General features: G+C 41.2%; 1 long non-coding RNA gene and 1 pseudogene across 4 annotated transcripts in view; one reads left to right on the top strand and one right to left on the bottom strand.

Annotated features, from left to right (window-relative positions):
- Positions 1–20,457, bottom strand: part of LOC125921730 (uncharacterized) — a 284,908-nt gene extending 264,451 nt beyond the window's left edge. For 3 of the 4 annotated variants that reach the window (XR_007457472.1, XR_007457471.1, XR_007457470.1), the window contains exon 1: positions 20,204–20,457. This is a non-coding gene — a long non-coding RNA (uncharacterized LOC125921730). The remainder of the gene's footprint in view (positions 1–20,203) is intronic. The other variant, XR_007457473.1, reaches the window with a different exon arrangement.
- On the top strand, positions 10,073–10,398 carry LOC125921729 (SNRPN upstream reading frame protein-like; annotated as a pseudogene).
- Positions 20,458–25,048: the final 4,591 nt, after the last annotated feature.

Here is a 25,048-nt window from a genome sequence, read left to right on the forward strand (position 1 = left end):
TTTTTTTTTTTTTAATTTTTTTTCAACGTTTTTTATTTATTTTTGGGACAGAGAGAGACAGAGCATGAACGGGGGAGGGTCAGAGAGAGAGGGAGACACAGAACCGGAAACAGGCTCCAGGCTCTGAGCCATCAGCCCAGAGCCTGACGCGGGGCTCGAACTCACGGACCGCGAGATCGTGACCTGGCTGAAGTCGGACGCTTAACCGACTGCGCCACCCAGGCGCCCCTGAACTTACGGATTTCAATCTATCTGCTAGATAAAGTAAGAAATTGGGGCATCTGAGTGGCTCAGTCAGTTAAGCCTCTAATGGCTCTGGTCATGATCTCACGGCTCATGAGTTCAAGCCCCACACAGGGCTCGGCGTTGGGCTCTCTGCTGTCAGCACAGAGCCTGCTTTGGATCCTCTGTCTCCCTCTCTCTCTGCCCCTCACCCCTCTCCTGCTTGTGCATGCACACACACACTCTCTTTCTCTCTTAAAAAAAAAATGGGGGCACCTGGGTGGCTGAGTCCGTTAAGTGTCCGACTTTGGCTCAGGTCATGATCTCATAGTTCTTGAGTTTGAGCCCCACATCAGGCTCTGTGCTGACAGTCCAGAACCTGGAGCCTGCTTTGGATTCTGTGTCTCCCTCTCTCTCTGCCCCTCCCCACTCACACTGTCTCTCTCTCTCTCTCTCAAAAATAAACACACACACAAATTTTTTTAATAAAACTAAAAATTAAAAAAAATTAAAAAGAAACAAATATATCTGTGCACATATGTTTACTTTCATATACTCTTTAGTTTTACCCTCTGAGATAGTCTGGAAGAAGTGATGCCCCAATAGCAATGAGCACATTTACCATCCAAACCTTGGCTTCTAAATATTCTCACTAGAAGGAACAAGATTCCTTAGAAAAATGACGAATACTAGGATGGGACAGGAAAAGTATAAGATGAGACTAGAATGTTTTATTATGCTGGAAAGTAAAGAAATGCTCAAAGAATAATGGAGACACATCAAAAGAATATAGAAACGATCAAAGTGGCTCCGACAACAATTTTAGCATCAAAAGAAATATAGTAGTAGATTTTAGTCCATTAAATAAAACAGCAGACCATGAGTCTATAAAAACATAAACAAATAAGTGAATAACTCAAAATCTGAAGAGGAATGAAATGCTTACACTGTTTTAAAGTACCTCCCCATGAAATACTTACTAGCTACAAAGAGTGAGTAACTGTACTGTGAATAAACCTGCAGAAACCACTTTAACCTAGTTATCAAAGTGCACATCAACAGTAATTGGACAGCTCGAAATCCTGCACCTCTGCCAAGATGCGATGAACAGAAAGCAGCATCACTTTTATAATATTCTTGCCAAAGATGTATTAATTTAATCACAAGGCAAAACTAGACATATCCAAATTGAAGGACATTCCACAAAATAACTGGTCCTTAGGCTTTAAAGGTGTCCAATTTATGAGATTTAAGGAGACTGAAGACTTTCTTAAACCTACAGAGTCTAAAGAGACAGCGCAGTTAAATACGTGCATTATTCTAAACTGGATCTTTCTACTAAGATGGGCGTTATTGAAATAACTGGGGAAACCTGAATGGGATGGAGGAATGGATGATAGTAATATAGCAATGTTAATTTCCTGATTTTGATGGTTCTCTGGTAAAGTGTCTTTGTTGGCTATGGAGGTATTCTGGAGTCATGGGGTATGATGTTGACAGCTTGCTTCCAAATGGATTTGGGGGTCCAAAATTCTTTGTACCTGCTAAGAAGATATATTTTTCATTGGGAGTGATAAAAAGCTTGCTAATTTTTGGCTATTTCTGTGTTTGTCTTCTGATATGCACACCTGAGGACCAACCCGAGTAATATGAATCATATTAAAAATTCAAGCTATTTAGAGGATACCAATGAATCAGTAAACAATAGTAGAAATGTATGGACCGAGGAAGCAGTAAATGGAATCTATAAAATGTAACATACTTTTGCTACTTCAAGATTAAATTATTTTGTTTATTAAGGCTTTTCTTAGAAATTATTTACTTTGAAATTAATTTTCTTAGAAATTAACAAATGAGGGGCACCTGGGTGGCTCAGTTAGTTAAGCATCTGACTTCGGCTCAGGTTGTGATCTCATGGTTTGCAGATTTGAGCTCAGCTTCGGGGTCTCTGCTGTCAGCATGGAGCCCACTTCAGATCCTCTGTTCCCTTCTCTCCCTGCCCCTCCTCTGCTTGTGCGCTCTCTCTCTCTCTCTCTCTCTCTCTCTCTCTCAAATAAACGAACATTAAAAAAAAGAAATTAACAAATGAACTATGAATCAGGTTATAACTATTTGAATTCTGAATGTTTCTTAAGGTATGTAATTTATGCCCATTGTTTCATTTTGCGAATTATTTGCAGAATATAAGCTTTAACAATGTGGTAAAATGAATAGAAGGTTGATAAGTAATATAATTATTCCTCATTAGTTAATTTTCTGAGATTGAATATTGAAAAAAAAAAGAATTCTTGGTCACATCAGATAAAATATTGCTTTTCTTTTCAATTAGGTATCTACTCTTCTGTAGAGAGTCTACTTGATCCAAATGGATTTTTAAAAATCCAACAGCCCATAGATCTGAGTAGGAGGCATACTCATGAGCATTAAGTTGACACAGGCACAAGCACACTGGTAAGAGTCTAATGATGAAGATAATTTATATAAAGAATTTGTTTATACACTAATATAAGGCACAGCAGTGTAAGATTTATTCTCAGACAGTGTGGTTTTATAAAAAGAAAGACACTTAATGGAAATTCAAAGTGGTTCCCCAAGTCCAAATTTCATTTACATACTTCTATTTAAAAATTAAGATAAAAATCCTTATATCATTAAGAGAAAAATAACACTCGTCCATTAACAGATGAAAGAACCATCATAAATAATTTTCTTTAAACTACCTGAGAAATTTATTCCCATCGATTTATCTCAAAATGTGGTCAAAATATTCACCAAAATGTAACAAGCTATATTAGCACACTGGACCAAACCCCTGTTCTATAGGAGGTTAACTTTCAGCTACTTATTCAGAATTCCAAATGCTGTACTCAGCAAAACTCACACACTATTAAAACATTGAACTTACTAAGATAAAATCCTCAAAGTTGTGACAAATCAGATGTCATGAAAGATATTCACAAATACTAGTTGCTATGATTACTGAACTATAGATGGGTTAAGGACTGAATAGAATAAATAAATCAAGACATCAAAATCTAATGCATGATACAGGATGGACTGACTAATCTCTTAAACATGGGAGTTCTTGTGTCCAAAGTCTTGAAGAACTTTACAGCATGGATGCTAACCTTTAGCATCAAACTCCCAACGATATAAGCAGCATTTTCATTTTTTCAGGAAAAAACAATTAAGACACATACTATTTAAAGACAAATACTCATACATTAAATCATCATAACTGCAGGATTATTTAGGGGAGGGGTAAAGGCAATAGATCCAATTTTCCCTGTGACAATTCTGGAATATAAATTAACAGAGGAGTTTAAGGCAATCAGGAAAGGCTTAGACATTGTTAAATATTTGAAAGCCCTAGGAAACCACAAAAATGTAGACAGAGCCTATAAATTCCAGAAATCATTTGCAAAAAGGATGGAAGTCAGACCAGGCATGATTACAGCAGCAAATTTGGCTTGGGAGCTCATTTCTGCCTTTTCATGTCTATAACCACAGCAACAAGCATGGGACCCCAGAACAGAAGAGGTGCTCCTTAAATATGGGTTGAATAAATAAATGAATGAGCCTCAAGCTCAAATCTGTTGTCTTTTTCTTTAGAAAAATCAGGACAGAACTTCTCATCCAGTGTCTGACTCAGCAACTGGCATTTCCCCTTCTGCTCATTCCCGAGTTTTGTGCTTTTCTGGACTTACATAAACTCCTCTGGACAGATGGGAGTCCAGAGAGATGACAATATTACAGACAGATGTGAGTTTTATCCCTTGATCATTTAGGGTAAAATATGATTGTTCCAATTTCATTGCCCTTTGAGAACACAATTTAAAACTTCTGTAATCTTTGTCCTCTCCAAACCAACAGTCAACACTTAATAAAGTGCATTAAAGATTCTGTTTTTACATGATTCATAATGCTAATGAATTCATCAATCCATTATTACACTTCTTTCTGTAAATGTCAAACAGGATGTAGCTGACAGGGTCATGATCATTAAATGTAAGTTCATAGATGTACACACTTGTTCTTGATGGGAGTCATCTATGGACAACTTTTGGCTTTCTGTGCTTCAATTACTTGAATGTCAATCATTGGATATAATATTCACATTACTCTGTCACTATATGTCAAACTTTCCAAACATCTATGCATATTTTTATAAATTTAGATGGATATCCTTTAATACTTTGTAAAGTTCCTTTTTCCAAAAATGGTTTCTATTGCTTTGTTTTATTTTAATTTTTTTTCATATTTACCCTCATTTGAAACTAATGAGTGTTTTCACATAGAGTCTCAGATGGGGTTTCCTGAGGTGGGTCCGAGATAAAGATCTTTACACAAGTGATTTATGGAGGGAGTGTTTCAGAAGAAACTTGTAAAGATGTGAAGGAAGCAGGATAAGGTGGGAATGAAGCAAAGCAAAGATGTAGTTACAGCTGAAGTCTAGGCTCAGCTTGATCCCACCAGGAGTTTGGAAACAAGAGTAACACACAAAAATTGTCCCACCCTGAGGCAAATGGGCAAGTTGGGCAGCTGTAGCCATTAACAGCTCACACAACAGCAGGGCAGAGGGAACGGAGGGAGGCCTCCCAGTGGGTTTCCTTCTGATATTTAATTTCCCAAAAGAAAATAGAACTTCCTATGGATTGATGGTCTACTTTCATTGTCTTGGTAATATACATATAAATCATGTTTTCCATATGTAAAACATTTTCTGTAAAATAATAAAACTGAAGTAACTTGGTAACCCACCACTGGACAACTAAAGACTGATGAAGCAGATGAAAATAAAATGCGTAAGTGGTGCCTGTACTAAAACCTTAAATTCCAAACAGCCTTATCCTAGGCGTTCAGTTCTGGAAATCACATTCCATGAACAACAGCCACCATGGAAATTTCAGATTATGCAACTTTAAAATTTTGAGGTCACAAATGGTGGTAATTCTGTGACTCGAAAGTGAATAGCAGCTTTACCAGCAATGATGGAAATTTCACTTTCACCAGGGGAAGGTCTCCCTTTATTAATCACAATGCACCCACGTCAGCAATGGCTCTTCTGAAGAAGTACTAAAGGAGAGTGTACTACTAAGTGATCCTAGAGCAACTTGAGAACATAGGTATTAGTTACTTAATTAAACCTTTCCTCCAATGTCATAGTGTACCTTTAATTTGTTCTTTCTATGCCCTTTACATTTAGTGTCTTGCAGGTTCCATCATGTTCCATGCCATTCAGTATTTGTTCCTCTTTCATGGAGATAACTATTAAAGAAGGAAGACAACCTCTCAGACGGATCAAGTGGATGGAAGAATCAGAAATCTTTCCCTCTTGTGCTTATGTACACTTACGACTGAGCCCATTATTTGGGGACAGTTCTGTTTGGGCATCAAAGCTACTCCTGGTCTTCCTTATAGCTTTATCAATATGGGGTGATGGATAAAAGCAGAGGCTCTGGAGGTAGGCACATGTCAAACTTAAAGAGCTGCTGTGGCTCTTTCTATTCTCTTTGCTTGTGTATGGAGGTGCTGAGCTAGAGACAGTAAATGAAGATAAAAAAATAAAGCTGTATAGGTTTCGAAAAGGGAGAGAGGAACTAAATGACCACTGCTAGCATACATCTAAGAATAAAATGTGATGCAGTCCTTACAGAGTTTCCTATATCTTTTTTTTTTAAGTTTGCCATTTATTTATTTAGAGAAATAAATGAGAAAGGGTGGGGGGAGAGAACCAGCAGGGGAGGGGCAGAGAGCGAGGGGGACAGAGGATCTGAAGCTGGCTCTGTGCTGATAGCAGAGAGCCCGACACAGGACTGGAACTCAAGAACTGTGAGATCATGACCTGAGCTGAAGTTGGACACTTAACCAACTGAGCTACCCAGGTGCGCTCCTCCTGTATGATCTTAAAGACATAGAAATATCCAAATTTTACAGGAGAAGGTAGCCACCACTTTATCTATGAAGAAATGAGTACTGAATACTATGGGATAGCTACATAGCTTACAATGATCTACAATCCACAATCTGCCGAGATGCCTCAAGTGTTCCAAAACAACTATTAGGGGAGGATTTGAAGTCAGATAAAAGGTGTGTCCTTTTCATGACTCATGAAGGGTGGAGCTGGAGAAGGATAAGAGCAGACTTGAAATTGGGGTTTGGAAATTTTCTTCTGTAGGCAGTTGGCATCAGTGGGGCACCAAGCCAGGTTCCAAATTCATCTGCTTCCTTATTTCAGAGTCCTTTACTTCAATCTGTTTAATCTGGAATCCAATCTATGACATATCTCCTCCATTCTATATAGTTTTATCTGTCCAAGCCTTGGCTATATTTGGGACAATATTAGAAAGTTCATTAGGACTTTAATTTTGTTTTAGCAATTCATGGGTCACTTTAGAAAGGAGATATCCATAAAGTGTATTTCCCACTCAACATTTGATAACAAATGAGGCACAGAGAGGTTAATGGCTTGTCTGATATCACACAGCTATTCAGTGGGGAGTTGTAAATCACTGCATAATCTTTGTTCTCTTAATGATTAATTCCTACCGGCAGGCCACACATTAAGCAATTATATTTTCCCTCTGAAGATTCTTTGTCCCAGAAGCACGCTATAATCCAGCAATACCGAATTATTCGTACCATATTTCTTTCTTCTGCATCTGTTTACACCAATTTCTCTTCCTGGAAAGTTCCCTAAACTATCTCTATATCCATGTTCTACATCTCTATATCTCAGTAAGCCTTCTGCAGTAACCCCAAGATGGATTACGGACATTTCACCAGTACCATATTGTATTATAACAACCTATTTATGTGTATTTCTCTCCAATAAGAAGTGCATGTCTTAAATATCTTTATATCCATCAAGTCTAGTCCAGTGACTGACAGAAGGTAGGTGTTTAATAAATTTGTATTGAGTGAATGAATGAGCACAATAATGAATACAAATATGAGTGCATGAATAAGCAGTGAAAGAAGCTTCTATGAGAGGGGCGCCTGCGTGGCTCAGTTGGTTAAGTATCTGACTCTGTTTCAGCTCAGGTCATGATCTCACAATTTGTGAATTCAAGCCCCACACTGGGCTCTATGCTGACAATGAGGAACCTACCTGGGATTCTCTCTCTCCCTTCCTTCCTGCCCAACCCTCTGTCTGTCTGTCTGTCTGTCTCTCTCTCTCTCTCTTTCTCAAAATAAAAAAATAACCTTTTTTTTTGAGATGCTATTTTTTATTTTTTATTATTTTTTTCAATATATGAAATTTATTGTCAAATTGGTTTCCATACAACACCCAGTGCTCATCCCAAAAGGTGCCCTCCTCGATACCCATCACCCACCCTCCTCTCCCTCCCACCCCCATCAACCCTCAGTTTGTTCTCAGTTTTTAAATAAATAAACTTTTAAAAAAATAAAAAAAGAAGCTTGTATGAGAGGTTATAGAGGTATTTATAATAGGAGCTGAGAAATGATGGCAGTTTATTTCTTATTTCTTAAATAACCAAGAAAGATGCAGGTTAAGTGCTATTTTTGCTTTCCTGTATAATGGAGTCTACAATTATGTTTGCTGCAGAAAAAAGTAGTTACCCTACTGTCAGGTTCTGTCTAGATCCTGAAGAGCCTGGAACCCAAAGTGCCCACCAAAGCTGCTGAGGAGCAGGAACATTACTTGATAAGCAAAAGTTGCTCACAGGGAAGTATTTTAGGGAGATAAGAGTAGAATGACTAACTCTTTCCCGTTCCAAGGATAGGAGCACAAAAGAAGGCTGCAATCCAGCAATTCCACCCTGAGATATAGATGCAACAGAAATAAAAACATACATCCACACAAAAACTGGTACACAAATGATATTGCAGCATTATTCATAACGACAAAAGGGGAGAAGACAACCCAAATGTCCACCAACTGACAAATGGATAAACAAGATGTAGGAATCTATACAATAGAATTATTTGGCCATAAAAAGGAATGAAGTACTGGAACATTCCACCGCATGGATGAACCTTGAAAACATTATGCTAAGTGAAAGAAGCCAGTTACAAAAGACCACATATTACATGATGCCATTCACATGAGATGTCCAGAACAGGGAAATCTACAAAGATAGAGTGTAGGTTAGCAGCTGCTTGTGGCTGGTAGGGGTGGAAGGTGATAGGTAAAGAATATGAGGGCTTTTTAAAAAAAATTTTTTAACATTTATTTATTTTTGAGAGAGACAGAGACAGAGTGTGAGCAGGGGAGGGGCAGAGAGAGAAGGAGACACAGAATCTGAAGCAGGCTCCAGGCTCTGAGCTGTCAGCACAGAGCCCGACGCGGGGCTCAAACTCATGAACTGCAAGATCATAACCTGAGCTGAAGTTGGACAGCCAACCGATGGAGCCATGCAGGCACCCCAAGGATATGAGGGCTTTTTAAGGTTATTTATTTATTTTTGAGAGAGAGAGACTGTGAGTGAGGGAGGGGCAGAGAGACAGGGAGACAGAGAGAAGTGAGCGTTGTTTTTTTTTTTTTTTTAGAGATGACGAAAATGTACTAAAATTGGGGCAATGATTGCACATATCTGTGATATACTAATAACCATTAAAGTGAATTTTAATTTTTTAATCATTTTTAGAGACAGAGAGAGTGTGTGTATACAAGCAGGAGAGAGGAGTAGAGGGAGAGAGGGAGAGAGAATCTTAAGCAGGCAACACAGAGCCTTATGCGGGACTTGATCCCACAACCCTGGGATCATGACCTGAGCTGAAAGCAAGAGTTGGACACTCAACAGACTAAGCCACTCAGGTGCCCCTAAAGTGTACACTTTAAGTTGTAAATTGTATTGTGTTTAAATTATGCCTCAATGAAGCTGTTAAAAAGTGACAAAGAAAAAGAGAGCGAGAAGAGAGAGAGAGGTTGAAAACATCTCAGACTATAGGCTGCCATCAGAATCCTCCCAGCATGTTAACAAGATTCATTTCAGGTATTTGCTAAAGATGTCCCAGTCTCTTACCCTCATTTCTACCTTGCACATTTCCAAGGCCCCAACCACAGCTCACTAACACTCAGCCTGTTTTTAGCCAACTATCACATCATGAACTCTTCTTTCGTGTGTGTGTGAGTGTGTGTGTGTGTGTGTGCGTGTATGATAACCAGCTGAACCAGATAAGTCCTTGTCTGTGCCACATCCACAGTTTCAATACCAAAGCACCATTTATTGAATGCCCATCGTGTGCCCGGCACTCGGCATCTGTCATCACTAAGCCTCATAACAACCCCAGGAGGTAGGCTGCATTACTTCATTTCACAGAGGAAGATGTGAGACCAAGCCTCGCTAATTGCCTGGTACCACTACGTGGGAACTGACAGACCCGGGTTGAAGATGTGTGTGATTCGCAGTATCTGTGCTCTATTTACAATTCGTGTCCTCAAAGTCTAGAATGGAACAGAAATAAAACTAGCCCAAGAGAGGTAATAAAGAAGGAGAGTATGGAACGGCTGATGAAGACAAATAACCTGATTGGTGTTCCAGAGTGGAACAGTGATATGAGGATTCTGGTTTAAAATCCTGCCCTAATGGCCTGGACAATGACAAAGAGTTCTCCTGGGTCTGTGCCTACTCAACCTGTCTGCTTGGTGAGAGAGCCTTTAAATCTTGTTCTAGCTGAGCAAGCAATAGCATACTCTCAAGTCAGTTTCTTTTGTAAAAGAGCTATGCTTTTGCTCCTAATGCTAGTCGTCAGTCCTATTCCAGCAGGACTCGGTGCATCTTAAAGCCACATGAACTTTCCTGTGTAAAAACGTCAGACTGCGGGAGCGGAGTGGTCGCCAGAGGTGCCCGACGGTCTGTTCTGAGGAGTGGCCAGCAGCACAATGGAGGGCACCAGGGACCACTGACACCTGAGACAGACTACAGATCAGCACGTACCAGAGGTGGAAATCCAAGTCAAACACAGAAGGACAGCCTCACTGAGCAACCAAGAGTGTCAGTGTGCCCAAGGCGATCTCAGCCGCAGCAAGTACCTGTGGTGGAGACAGGCATTCTTCGCTGAGACACCAAGAGGTGGTTAAAGCAATCCGGGCAGCCGATGTCCCAGTGACAGACCAGCTGACAATGTGCCAATGTATTTGATTCAGCTAATGTAATAAAAATATTATCCATGAAACATAAGTAAATAAAATATCAGATTGCTTTTATGTCTTACACCATCAACTGTGGCATGTAGACATCAGAGGCACCACTGAAGTTTGACTCGTTAATCTACGTCCTGTTATTTTTACGTGAGGATGTCTGAGGGTGCTGTTTTTCTACTTCTCACGCTCCTTTCTCCTCTTCCTTGGTGCACTTTTATCTAGACATCATCCTCCATCCACCCCCCTTTGGCCATTTTGAAAGCACATTGGCCAGTCTCTTGTCATGTGGTCCTTCATGAAATGCAAACTCCTTCTTGCTTGTAATATTTTAGAATACTAAACTCAGGTCCAATAAATCAAACCCAGATTTGCTACCATCAAACGGCGGGTGGTTGTTCATTTTCCTGTTTTCCTTTCTCCTCTGAAGTCAGTAACTTCAACTATCAGAAAATAAGAAAAGACTCCCTCCACATAAATGAGAGTAAGCATGCAGACCAAAAGATTAAAAGGCTGGCGTAAGGACACACAGAAGAGGAAGCAGGGATCTCTGGAAGCTTCAGCTGGCACAGACTTACTGGGAAATGCCTGCCAGATTAACCTTTATTAGATAAGTGTGGCTGGCATGGCACTTTTGGACTTTAACAGAGCGTATGACTAAGACTCTCGTGACACTTTTATGGACAAGCTATATTGGATTAGATAAGAACCTAATTGGATATAGCCATACCTGGCTGGACAGTCCTAATAAAAATATTATAACTGATGGGTACTTAGTAGCTTTGTCCTCATGAACTTACATAAAGATGTCCAAGGCAAGCATAGCAAATTCAGAGTGACTGCAAAGAATATTGCACGTTAAGTATGACTTTAAAATGATTTCGGTAGAGTGGGTAGTAACGCAATGTTATCAAAATAATTTTTAATTGGTTATGTTCTATATGTCAAGTTAACAAAGGATAAGTCGTGTATATATGTGTGTATATATATATGTATATACACACATATATACACATAAAAGATTGAATATATTACAGTATTACAGTATGTTTGTATTCTGGAAAAAATGTCCTATAGAAATCGTGCAACATTTACATCCTCATCATGACCACTTGGACCCATACTGTCCACTATGGTGCCCACCAGCTACATGTGGCCAGTGAGCACTTGAAATGTGTGTGCTCTGAATTGAGATGTGCTGTGAGCATAATATCCACAACAAACTTCGAAGACAAAGTGTAAAAAAGGATGTCAAATATCTCATTAATAATTTTTATACGGGGGGGGGTGCCTGGGGCGCTCAGTCAGTTAAGCATCTGACTCTTGATTTCACTCAGGTCATGATCTCGCAGTTCATGGTATTGAGTCCTGTGTCGGGCTCTGTGCTGACAGAATGGAGCCTGCTTGGCATTCGCGCTCTCTCTCTCTCTCTCTCTCTCTGCGTCTCCCCAGCTCACTTGTACCCACACAAAAAAAAACTTAAATATTTTTTATACTGATTACATGTTGAAATGATAATATTTCACATATATTAAGTAACAGAAAATATGTTACTAAAATTAAGTTCACTTGTTCCTTTTTCTTTTTAATATGGCTACAGAAAAGTTTGTATTTCTCTATGTAGTTTGCATTATATTTCTACTGCCTGCACAAATTTAGGCCAGCATGGCAAATTTCATTGTGTTCTTTTCCTGGTTTGTATTAGTCACCCAAAAAGCCCTAGATTCCTAGCACATCCCTCACCCTTCATCAGCCTTGAATATCCCCCAATCCAAACACCCTCCACAAATCCTGAATCTCTTTCATTGTGCCTTGTGGAACCAACGGCCCATCGTTAGCCTGTTAGCCAAATCCCCCTATCCCTCGCCTCTTCTTTGCACATTTCCTTCCCCTTCTTACTCTAATTCAGTGGTTCTAAAACACATCTGTGCATTAGAATCATGTTGGGGATTTTAAATGAATCAATGCCCAGGACTCATTTTCAGAATGTTCAATCAGAACCTTTGCCATGGGGATAAAGCTTCTGAATGTTTTAATAGCTCACCCAAGTGGTTCTAATGCGCAGCTGGGATTGAGAACTACCCATTAAACCAGTGTCAACCTCCCATCTACTCCAACCCCACGTCTGTACTGGTGAACATGGCTGGAGAAAAACACACAGCATGCTGACTAGTCTCCGTAGCCTACCCTAACGTGGATTTAAAGCTGTCCAGCACTCCTACAATGTTTCCCTTGTCCGTGCACTTTTATCTGCTAGAGAAATATCCTTTTCCCCCATCCTCACTCTCAGCCCATGACCTTGCTGCCTAGTTAGGCGAAAACATGGAAGAATTACTAACAACCTTCCACAAGATCCCTCCACTGCATCTAGCCTCCTCCGTATGTATTCTGCCTTTCCCCATTACTATAGCTCAGGCTGTCCAACAGAACTTTCTGCGATACTAAGAATGTTCTAGGCTGGCGCTGTCCAGTACTGTAATCACTGGCCACTAAGGGGATCTGGTAACCAAAGCCTATAGGCCACAGTTCAGAAAATCAGATATTTAGGTGTGGGAAGAGAAGAGGCACCCAAGGGAATGCTGGAGAAGTGTTTTAAAACTTCTGAAGGGGTGTCCTGTGGATGAAAGTGGAGTCACTCTTTGCATTTAGCTTTACTCCACGTGGCAGAAATTGGGACTAAAAACTGGAAGTAAAGAGAAGGTAAATTGTAATTAATTAATTTATTATTTACGTATAATTAATATGCGGCCTTCTACTGGTTTCAGGCGTATAACATAATGATTCAACATTTGTATACATTTCTCAGTGCTCATCACGATAAATGTACTCTTAATCCCCTTTACCTTTTTCATCCATCCCCTACCCACCTCCCCTCTGGCAACCATCAATTTGTTGTCTGTATTTAAGAGTCTGGTTTTTTTTGTTTGTCTCTTTTCTTTGTTTTGTTTCTTAAATTCCACACAGGAGTGAAATCATATGGTATTTGACTTTCTCTGATTTGCTTCACTTAGCATTATGCCCCCTAAGGCCATCCCTGTTGTCACAAATGGCAAGATCTCATCCTTTTTTATGGCTGAGTCATATTCTATCATATATAGGTATAGATGATATATTTATCCACTCATCTGTGGCTGGACACGTGAGTTGTTTTCATATCTTGGCTTTTGCAAATAAATACTGCAATAAATAGAAGGGTGGATCTATCTTTTTGAATTAGCGTTGACATTTTCTTTACGTAAATATACAGTAGTAGAATTACTGGATCATATGGTATTCTATTTTTAGTTTTTTGAAGAATCCCACCAAAGTGCATGAGGCTTCCTTTTTTTTCTACCTCCTCCCCAACACTTAATGTGTCTTTTTTATTTTGGCCATTCTGATAGGTGTGAGGTGATATCTCATCGTGGTTTTGATCTGCTCATTTCCTTGATTAGTGATGTTGAGCATCTTTTCATGTGTCTGTTGGTCACTTGTATGTCTTCTTGGAAAAACTGCCTATTCAGGTCCTCTGCCCATTTTTAATTGGATTATTTGTAGTAATCGAATTATTTGGATATTAACGCCTTATTGGATATGTCATCTGCAAATATCTTCTCTCGTTCTTCAGGTGGCTTGTCATCTTGTTGGTGGTTTCCTTCACTGTGGAAAGGTTTTTTATTTGGGTGTAATCCCAATAGCTTAGTTGTGCTTTTGTTTCCCTTGCCCGAGGAGACATATCTAGAAAAATGTTTCTACTGCCAATGTCAAAACAATTATAGCCTGTGTTTTCTTCCAGGATTTATACGATTTCAAGTCTCACATTTAGGTCTTTAATCCATTTTGAGTTTATTTTTGTGGGTGGTGTATAATAAAGTGGTCCAGGTTCATTCTTTTGCATGTAGCTTCCCGTTTTCCCAGCTCCATTTGTTAAAGAGACTGTCTTTTCCCCATTGTATATTCTTGCCTCTTTTTTCACAGAAAAGGTAACTTTTAGCTTGATTTAACAACAAAAACATCCTAGTGAAATTTTTATGTTTCCTGAAGACAGCTCCTAATAACATAATAAGAAAGCAGAAACCAAATAATTGTCTCAAGAATAATGCAGGTGAGAGACCTCCATTCGTTGGAGTATCAAACAGGTGATTCCCACGTTGGGCTGCAACTCCCAAGTTTTTATTGTTTTTCATTTTTACGTTTATTTTTTTTTAATGTTTATTTATTTTTGAGACAGAGAGAGACAGAGACAAAGCATGAGCAGGAGAGGGGCAGAGAGAGGGAGGGAGACACAGAATCCAAAGCAGGCTCCAGGCTCTGAGCTGTCAGCACAGAGCCCAAGGCGGGGCTCAAACTCACTAGTCACGAGATCATGACCTGAACCAAAGTTGGATGCTCAACTGACTGAGCCACCAAGGCGTCCTTATTGTTTTCTATTTTTTAAGTTTATTTATTTTTGAGAGAGAGAGAGAGAGGGAGAGAGAGAGAGAGTCAGGGAGAGAGGAAGAGAGAGAGGATCCCAAACAGGCTCTGCACTGATAGCACAGAGCCTGATGCAGGGCTTGAACTTACAGACCATGAGATCATGACCTGAGCCAACCAAAAGTTGGACGCTTAACCGACTGAGCCACCCAGATGCCCCAGCAACTCCCAAGTTTTTAGAAAGATAAACCAAGTTTAGATGAGGAAAAATACCATGACTTTATAAACTATGGTTGGCCTCCGTGCCTCGCTGCTTTCATGACTCAGGTCTGGCGAGATGGCCAGACGAGAGGAAATGAGAATGAGAAGTCAGGGGCACCAGGGCCAAGCTTTGCCCCTAAGGAGTCAGAGGACCGGATGCAAGTTACCCCACTTCTCTGGGGTGCCAATAAGCCCTCAACAGAGGAAGGCTCGGCCTGGATGAGCCCTACGTCCACTTCAGTTCTAAACACTAAAATTCTGTGTTCTTTTTCAACTTATAGGCACTGAAAAAGGGCTGGAGATGAATGGGTGAAGCGGTCACAGGATAGTACAAGATGAGGGAGGGGGCACCTGGCATGCTCAGAGTAAAGGAAAACCAGGGTAAATCAGATTCTTCCTTCCCAGATAAATGAAAGATAAGGTTCCTCAGGGCCAGCCGGCCAACATCTTCCCTTCAAGTGTGTGGAAGATGAGAGAGAGCCAAGCTTGAAAAATCAGGATGAAATTGCTACTTATATACAGAACTGCTTCTCAATCCCAAGGGATGAATAAAGCCCAAGGTTGTGCTGTTGTGGTTCATGGAGACTAAAGCGTACATTGAGTGATCATCACTGAAGACTGATTTCAAAAAAATGTAAGCCTAGGAGCGAATGCACCTCACTGTGCATGCTGGAGCTCCTTCGTCTCGACTGAAAAAAATCTCTCATGGATGTTGTCTAGGTGTTAAATTATAGAGACTAATGAGACAGTACTAAGAACTTGAGTTACTCCAGCTGTTCCTAATATATCGGTCTACATTCTTCTATTTTTTTTTTTTTTTAAAGTTTATTTTGAGAGAGAGGAAAAGCAGAGAAGGGGCAGAGACAGAGGAAGACAGAAAACTCCAAGTAGGTTCTGCACGGTCAGCACAGAGACTGATGAAGCGCTTGATCTCACCAACCTGGAGATCATGACCTGAACCCACATCAAGAGTCAGACACTAAAACCGACTAAGCCACCCAGGCGCCCCTACCTTCTTCTAGATATAACCTGCGTACGGCTTTTGGACTTGTTTAGACATTTGGGTAGAAAAGCACCAAACAATGTTGATAGAATCTGAGTAAAAAAAAAGAAAAAGTATTTCCCAGTATCACCCAGATAGGTGATGCCAAAACGCTCCAATGGAGTTTAAGCAAATCTATGACTTGCTTCCTTCCTTAGGCCAAAATTAGTACTAAAAACTTGACATTTTCTAAGATTTAGGTCAGGGTTGAGGCCAGGGCTCTAGAATCATCTGAAAACCAAGACTCGTGTCTTCACCGTTTCCTCTGTTTATTTCCATCTCATTTTATTCTTCCTCTGTGAAAGGAACTGACCTGCCTTGTTCCCCTTTCTCATTTTTTTATTTAAAAAAAAATTTTTTTTAACATTTATTTATTTTTGAGACAGAGAGAGACAGAGCATGAACAGGGGAGGGGCAGAGAGAGAGGGAGACACAGAATCTGAAACAGGCTCCAGGCTCTGAGCCATCAGCCCAGAGCCCGACGCGGGGCTGGAACTCACGGACCGCGAGATCATGACCTGAGCCGAAGTCGGACGCTTAACCGACCGAGCCACCCAGGCACCCCTCCCCTTTTTATTTAGTCAGTATCTCTTACCAGGCTTCACAGACTCACCAGAACAAGGTGGTTATCTGGACCCTTGGCTCTGTGAAGTTTAGATAACAGAATCAATTTTTACAAGATAGTTGGAAAACAGAAATGACAACATTCCTTTCCAGACTGGGCTCCCTAAACCTTTTCATGATTTTTCTTTTTGGTACAATGAGGGCTGACGGGGCCTCTTGACACCATTAGCAGTAAATGAATTTTTCAATAAAGACTAACAGAGAAAAAGTATGAGAATTTGGATTTTTTTTTTTTGACCCAGAGAGCTATATCTCCTTATGTCTTTACTTTCCATGTATACTCTATGGGAAATTTCAGCAAAAGCTTCTTAAAATTAATCCAGTAGCTGTCTCCTTCAATTCTCTTTCCTGAAAGTCTTCACTCATCTATGGAGAGGTCCTGGCCACTTCTTAAGGGCTCCTATCCAGGAAGATTAAAGGCAGCGCAGTGAACTCAAGTTTTATCCTGAGGCATATCTTTGTAAACTTAGCAATACTTCCTTCTTTTTACATGAGGAAATTTAAAGCGAAGCAGGCTCAGATGTGAATTGGATTCTGTCCTATTTCTCCCCCCAAACTGGGAAGACACTGGTCGTATACTCGCACATTCGTATTATAAATATTCAAAGGCTCTAATCCGGTCTCCTCCATATAACACACATTTTAACTCCTACTTTAAACTTCCAGAATGCTTTTTTTTGGGGGCATCTCTTATGCCCTACTTTACAATGTCTGTCAGCCTAGTATTTCTACCTTCTTCTTTTATTAATCTATCTTCAAGGTCATGTGTGGAAACACCTTTCAGTGGAAAGAACCCATCCACTTTGACAAAAACGTACACTATAAACCTTCATTACTGCAAGGATCTTAAAAAAAAAAGTCCAAAAAAAAATGCCTTCAAAGCAGAGTTCCCTAAAATTTGCTTGGGGCAACACTGGTCCCAGGAGTTGATGCAGTAAACAAAAACAAAAACAGGGGAGCGAGGGGGATGCTGTACAAAGAGCTACAAAATTCAAAAAGCAATAAAATTCCAATTGTACAGCAGCATTTTGAAGGGTGGTAGACATTCTAAAGTAAAAATATATATTTAATTTTGTGTAACTGCATATTTCTCAAACTTCTTTGATTATGGAACTACTTTCACGTATGTATTTAACACTTAGTAACATACTGCTGTACTAGGGTTCCACGGTACACAGTTTGGAAATTGTGCTAAAAGACGTTACTCTTCCATTTTTCAAGAATTATTATTCTAGCTCATTCATGTATTGGAAAATAACCTTGAGATATAAATATAACTCATTTCTTCTTCACACTGTATTTACAGGAGTATTTATGGTTCATCTCCGAAATACCAAATCTCTGAGTGACTATTTGGCTGTTGCAAGTAAACACAAAACATCTCTGCTTTTTCGTAATATCATGGTAACTTCATCTGAACAGTTCTTGGCTCATGTGCTGGGGACAGGCCGTCAGTCATCACAGACAATTGCCACACTCACATGGCCAATATTCATCTCTCATTTGCCCCTCTTCAGTCTTCATATATCATATTCAAGTTACTGCCTACCGTATGTGCTTCTCATACCTACATCCAAACAAACTAAAAGTCATATTTATTATTTCCCTCACTAAAAAAAAAAATGTAATTAATGCTGTCCAGGTGAGACAGAACAGAGTACAAATCCTTCCTCCTCTTTGAGGGAGGGAGGGAGGGAGGAAGGGAGAGAGAGAGAGAGCAGGCACAAGGGAGGTAGGGACAGAGAGAGAGGGAGAGAGAGAATCCCAAGCAGGCTCTGTGCTAACAGTGCACAGAGCCTGATGTGGGGCTTGAACCCACAAACTGTGAGACCATGACCTGAGCTGAAACCAAGAGCCAGACGTTTAACCAACTGAGCCACCCAGGTGTCTCTGACCCTTTCTGGTTCTGTCAACCTCGGTCACCTCCTCATCTGTGACATGGGAGGTTAACCCAACACAACTCACAAGTATTCAGTGAGACCCTGCATGTAAATTCCTCAGGCTGGCACACAATAATCCTTTGTTCTTATTAGTAATGAAGTGTCCTACGATGATTTTTCACAAATGTTTTACAGATTTCATCCATGGTCATCCCTGAAACTTCTGGCAATTCTCCCTATTTTTCCCAATCGATTCCAACTTTTTCACCCTCCAAATTTCCCTACACCTTGCCCACTGACAAACCTTTTTCTAGAAATAATTAGAAAATGCCAGACTGATTAGGAACCTGTAGTGAGCAGTATTAGTCCACTGCTGCCCATTCCAGCTGACCTAAATTCCTCACTCCTCAAACATTAACATGTTCCCCCCAACACCTCAGTCCCAATTACCAGCCCCATCATGAACCTTCTAGATGTATTTACATGGTTCTTCTTTAGAATATCCTCCCTCTCACCCCCTTTTCTTTTCTTTTTATTGTTAGTATCAAATCTCCTGCAAAAAAACCCTCTTCCTGATGTCCCTGATTAACCCTTTCCTTTTTTTAAGTTTATCTGTCTGAGAGACAGAGAGCATGAATGGGGGAGGGGCAGAGAGAGAATCACAAGCAGGCTCCACACTGTCAGCAAGGACCCCGATGTGGGGTTCGAACTCATGAACTGCGAGATCAACCTGGGCCCAAATCAAGAATGGGACTCTTAACTGACTGAGCCATCCAGGCGCCCCCGATCAACCCTTTCAAGGGCTATAGATTTATGACTCTAATTTTCTTCTGACACATTCATATATATACACACACAGACTTTATACCAAGTTGTACTTACTGATGTTAAGTTTCCCACTCTACTATGCCTGTTATTTTTTTTAAGTTGAGATGTAATCGACATATAACAACGTATTAGTGTTAAGTGTACAACCTGTGGATATATGTATATATTGTGAAACTGATTACCACGGTAAGTTTAGTTAACATCCCTCACTACCATAATTACAACATTTTTTCCCCTTGTGATGAGAACTTTTAATATAGACATTCTTAGCCACTTTCAAGTATACAATACAGTGTTGTTAACTAGAATCACCATTCGCTTTGTCTTTTTCCTCCCAGATAGTTTTCTCATATAAACATAAAGCTTTTTAAGCGGAGTGAATGTATCAGGTTTTTCTCCTTCCCACAATGGAAGTGTAAAAATACTTGATTGATCCATCAATGCTAAACCCTTTCATTCTCAGTAGTTATATATACTTTAATGGGAATAAAAATCCCATGGGACATTTGGGGGCTACAGCAAAGTAAGGTGTTTGTTTCAGGACAAAAGCTGTATACGGAGTGCCTGTGAAGTTGTCATTTATTTGTTGGTTGGTTTGAGTGTTTTGTCATTCAGGATGTTGTTTATTGACCAAAGGTGTTCATGAATACTTAAAGCATATCTGCCTGGAATCTTCCCAATCATTTTAGGGTTAGGTAACACTTCTCTGGCGATAGCCTTTGCTAGGATTTTGAAAGTTGGGTTACTTATCAAAGATTCTAGAACTTCTCTCTCCTTAAGGAGGCGAACGTAAAGGGCAATCTCTAAGTATGATTCGTGTGGAGACAAAGAGGTCTTCAATACCTTGCAGCAGAACATCCCTCAGCTTCAAAGTCTGTCACCTGTAGGGGCTGGCAATGGCCCCAGGCCACCGCGAGCTGTGGTTTCTGGCAGGTACTCTGGGAAGTTATTCCTCTTCCCCTCCATTCTGCAGGAGGCAGCCTGTCCTGTGAAATCCTCTCAGCACCTCTGCCAAGCAGCCTTTCCAAGCCTTTCCATCTGCAAACCAAGATGCATATCTTTCACATACCTGCCATGTGCCCTTGGGAGGGGTCAAAGCTTTGCCTAATTCTTAGCATATCCCGTAGTCCTACAGCTCTGTCCCCTTCTCCCCCACTCAAGAAAGCATATTGGAATACAAACGAATAGGCTGATGAAAGAGTCACCTTGAATCTGCTCTCATTTATGTGTTTTAAAAAAGTAAATCACTCACGAATTTGGGACGTTTGTCGGCAGAGCATTACTCAGGGATCCACCTAAGTAGCCCTGGCCTGACAGTTACTGTGCCAACTGACCGTCCCTGGCAAGGTCGATGCAAGGTGAAATTAAGACTATCCTTGTCACTAAATGACAGCTAATGTAAATTCCTGTTCTTTCAAGAAAAGAGAACTGCTTTCTATTATAAAGCAGGCACTGTGTTAAGCATCTTCTCTGTTCGGCACCACACCACCTGACAAGGGGGGATTTTCAGTAATGGAGGCTCTGGTAGCTTCCGTTACTATTTTCAATACCGATACATAGCAGTCAAGATTTTTCAAAGCCTGAGTCCTTTTCGACCATCACTTATTGCTGCCCAATTAAAAATCTCTGAAGAAACAAATTGGTGTAATTTTCATCCAGTCTCCATTAAGCCTTCCTGCTACTGGGCTGATTTTACGCTCCTTACCTCCACCCAAGAGCTAATTTTAAAAGTATTGTATGGGGGCGCCTGGGTGGCTCAGTCGGTTGAGCGTCCGACTTCAGCTCAGGTCATGATCTCGCAGTCTGTGAGTTCGAGCCCTGCGTCAGGCTCTGTGCTGACCGCTCAGAGCCTGGAGCCTGTTTCAGATTCTGTGTCTCCCTCTCTCTCTGACCCTCCCTCGTTCATGCTCTGTCTCTCTCTGTCTCAAAAATAAATAAACGTTAAAAAAAAAAATTTTAAATATTAAAAAAAAATAAATAAAAACAAAAAAAAAAAAGTATTGTATGGGGCACGTGGGTGGCTCAGTTGGCTAAAGCATCCAACTCTTGATTTGGACTCCTGTCATGATCTCCCGGTTCATGAGTTAGGCCCCATGCTGGGCTCTGCACTGACAGTGCGGAGCCTGTTTGGGATTCTCTCTCTCTCTCTCTCTCTCTCTGCGTATCTCTCAAAATAAATAAAAAAACTAAAAAAAAAAAAAAAAGTATTGTATTGGTTGAAGATATATGAACACTTCATGGATGCCATAGTGAAGTAAAGGCCCATGAGTGAATCGTAACTGAAGAAAAATGGCAAGTGAAATGTCTCACCCTCTGTCTTCGTGCAGGCCTATTAGATATGTGGAGTTAAATGTAGGTATGCTAAATGCTAATTATCCACTTAAGATTTTCTTTACGTGTGTTCGTTAGAAAGAAGAAAAAAATCTCACTATGAATGAAAGCTACGCTCATCATTGGGAGAAAACATTTTATGGTGAAAAGTCTGAATGCTATTTACAGTTTAGACTTCTGTAGATATTGAAGACTGCGGTCAAGTCAAGGCAATAATAATGTCCTTTTGTCTTTGGGAAGGTAGAAAAAGATGAGTGAGAATACAATTCAAGACCTCCTTCTGGTTTACAAAAAGGAATCAGCATGAAGTTTCAGAAGGGAAGACAAGTTAACAGGCATGTGAAACTCTCAAATACGTCACAGTGCCATCACAGAAGAAACCAACCCTGCCGACAGCTTGATCGTGGCCTATTAGATTCCAGAATCATGAGAGACCAAATTTCTGTTGCTAAGCCACCCACACTGGGCTACTTTATCATGGCAGCCCTATGAAACGAACACAGCACCCAACTTCCAGCTTCTATGGAGCTTGCTTTCGGTGATATTTGCAGGGCGCAGATAACACCTTAAACGCACAACGGCAACACTATTCACGAAATACATTTGGGAGGTTTGGTAGTGAACGTGACCAGTGTGAATCCACAAAGTCAAAGGCCACGCTAGCCTGCAGACTGAGGCGGCAGTCGACTACTCCACACTGCAGTGATCACCGCACTCCCAGAGCACTAGGAAAAGACAGGGACAACCAGCACATGCTCAAAGGACAATGGCCAGAGGATGGGAGGCACCAGAACCCATGCAATTTGCACAACTGTTCAGAGAAGCGCTTCGGTTACTCTGTGAAGAGAGGACACTGGAGGCAGAAGCGGTGTGAAAACAGTTGGCAAATACGTGAAGCTCTGTGGTGTGGAAAAGACTAGTTTGGCCCGGATATGGGGGTACAGAAAGGACAGCTAAGTGGAGGTTAAAGGAGATGAATGTGAGAGATGCCTGGGTGGCTCAGTCAGTTAAGCGTCTGACTTCGGCTCAGGTTGTGATCTCTCAGTCGGTGAGTTCGAGCCCCGTGTCGGGCTCTGTGCTGACAGCTCAGAGCCCGGAGCTTGTTTCCGATTCTGGGTGTCCCTCTCTCTCTGCCCCTCCCCCACTCGTGCTCTGTCTCCCTCTCTCTCTCTCTCTCTCTGCCCCTCCCCCAACTCCCTCACATTCTGTCTCTGTCTCTCAAAAATGAATAAATGTTAAAAAAATTTTTTTAAGGAAAGCAATATGGCCCCTCCCCCACCCCCACTCACACTGTCTATGTCTCTCAAAAATGAATAAATGTTAAAAAAAATGTTAAGGAAAGGAATGTGGGCTTTATTTTTAACTTTTTTTTAAAGTTTATTTACTTTGAGAGAGAGAGGAGAGAGAACAAGCTGGGGAGGAGGCAGAGAGAGTGAGGCAGAGAGAGAATCTCAAGCAGGCTCCACAATGTCAGCATGGTGCATGGAACTCAATGTGGGGCTCAAACTCACAGAACCGTGAGATCATGACCATAGCCAAGGCCTAGAATCAGATGCTTAAACCACTGAGCCACCCAGGTGCCCCAAGGAATATGTGCTTCAAATGGGGCAAGAACTTTCTAGTAACTAGAACAGCCCAAAGACAGAATGCATGCCTGAAGAGCGAGTGAACCTCTCCCAAGCCGAGGCATTTAAGCCTCAGAATGGTGTTGCAGACTTCCCTGCCAATGGGTGGTCAGTCCCTTCCACAGCTTTCCCATGTTCTTGTGGCTAGGGATGTTCTTGTATTTCCTGCTCAGGGGATCCAGAAGGCACGTCAGGGCAGGAAATGACATTAAATGCAGAACAGAGAGAGTCGCTGGAAAGTAAAAGCCATCAGGATCTCTGAGTAGTGATAGAACAGGGGAAAATGTAAAGAAAGTCCATCATTCTGACACAGTCAGGACCTCACCCTCTTTCCCTGGGGAACATCTTGTCCAAGGGATGTGTGAGGGGGGTGAATTTCAACAGGGGAAAGAGCAAATACTAAACCTGAGAACTTTTTATTTTTACAGATTATAACCCCACCTCTGTATTTTTGAATCTGTGCTTAATAACATCCCGTATTCTTAAAAAATTGCTTCCTCCTCTCTAGGACTGGCTTCATGGGCACGCGATCTGCATGACCGGGGCCTGGTGATTGGTTTAATGTTCTGCTGTTGCCGCCTTAAAATACTTCGTTTTGGAACAAAGGGTCCCACCTTTTCATTTTGCAGTGCACTCTGCACAATTTCTAACTGGCCCTGTTCCCTCTCCATCTCGGAGTGATGCTCCTTTTTGCATTCAGAGGCTTTCACTTGTTCATACCAACCTAGGGAGAACAGGGAATTGGGGTGGTGGGTAAACGCCTGTTATTTGCTCTCAGGATTTGCTTAGGCAGCTCCCTAACTTATCACTGGGAATAACAGCAAGGGCCTCGCTGGCTTTTGTAGAGAATATAGAGCATGTAAACGAATATTGCACTATAACAAGTATTTGCTACTATTTGTTGGAGACCTTCCAAGAACAGGGGGCAAAGGAATCCAGGGGTCAGACTGGAGGCCTGGAAGGGGGAGCGGACAGCTGAATGCTGACTTCTCAGGAAGGAAGCCAGCATCCTCCAGGCTGAGCCTTGATCCCAGTGGCCAGAGTCTGTGGCTTGCTTCCCTCCCACTCAGCACCACAGTGGACCGTGGCTTAGCGACTTCCGCTCCTTCAGGTCAAGAGCAGGGAATAGGGCTGGGCAGTTCTAGACCATTCTAGCCCAGCTAAACACTAACCGGGAATTGGACGGCTTGTGTCTAATCTAGGAGACCGTGGCTTCCCAGCAGGTTCATTTCTGTCATCTAGGGCAGACACAATGGAGAACAAGGACAGAGTTTGAGGTCAGGAGTTCCCAGTCATGGGGGTCTAATAGGAATCCTCTCTCGAAATCCTTTCCCGCTGACCTTTCACTTCACCCTCGTCTCAGATGGATGTTACATCCCTGCCTGACAACCCCCCCCCCCAAAAAAACAGCAACAAAAAACCCTGCTGATTGTTCCCTTCCCCAAACAAAAACCAAAAACACCCAACAAATAAGCAAAACTTTTTTCTTAAACCCTTCCTTCAAGGAGAAGTAAATAGGTCGCCCCCTCGTTCACCAGGTCCAGGGCCTTTCTCCTTTGGTTTGTTCTAAAGATAGATATGCCAGGTTGCTCCCGGCTGCTTTTGACGGGAAAATATATATATATATATACATACGTATATTAAGCTTTTACTCTCTCAACAAGCAAAGAAATTCCTGTTTCCTTTCAGCTTGTCCGGTTCCTGGTCTCTTCCAGAAACACCTCCTCCCCCC

The sequence above is a fragment of the Panthera uncia genome, chromosome C2 (assembly GCF_023721935.1).
Source record: "Panthera uncia isolate 11264 chromosome C2, Puncia_PCG_1.0, whole genome shotgun sequence".
NCBI classification, from domain to species: domain Eukaryota; kingdom Metazoa; phylum Chordata; class Mammalia; order Carnivora; family Felidae; genus Panthera; species Panthera uncia.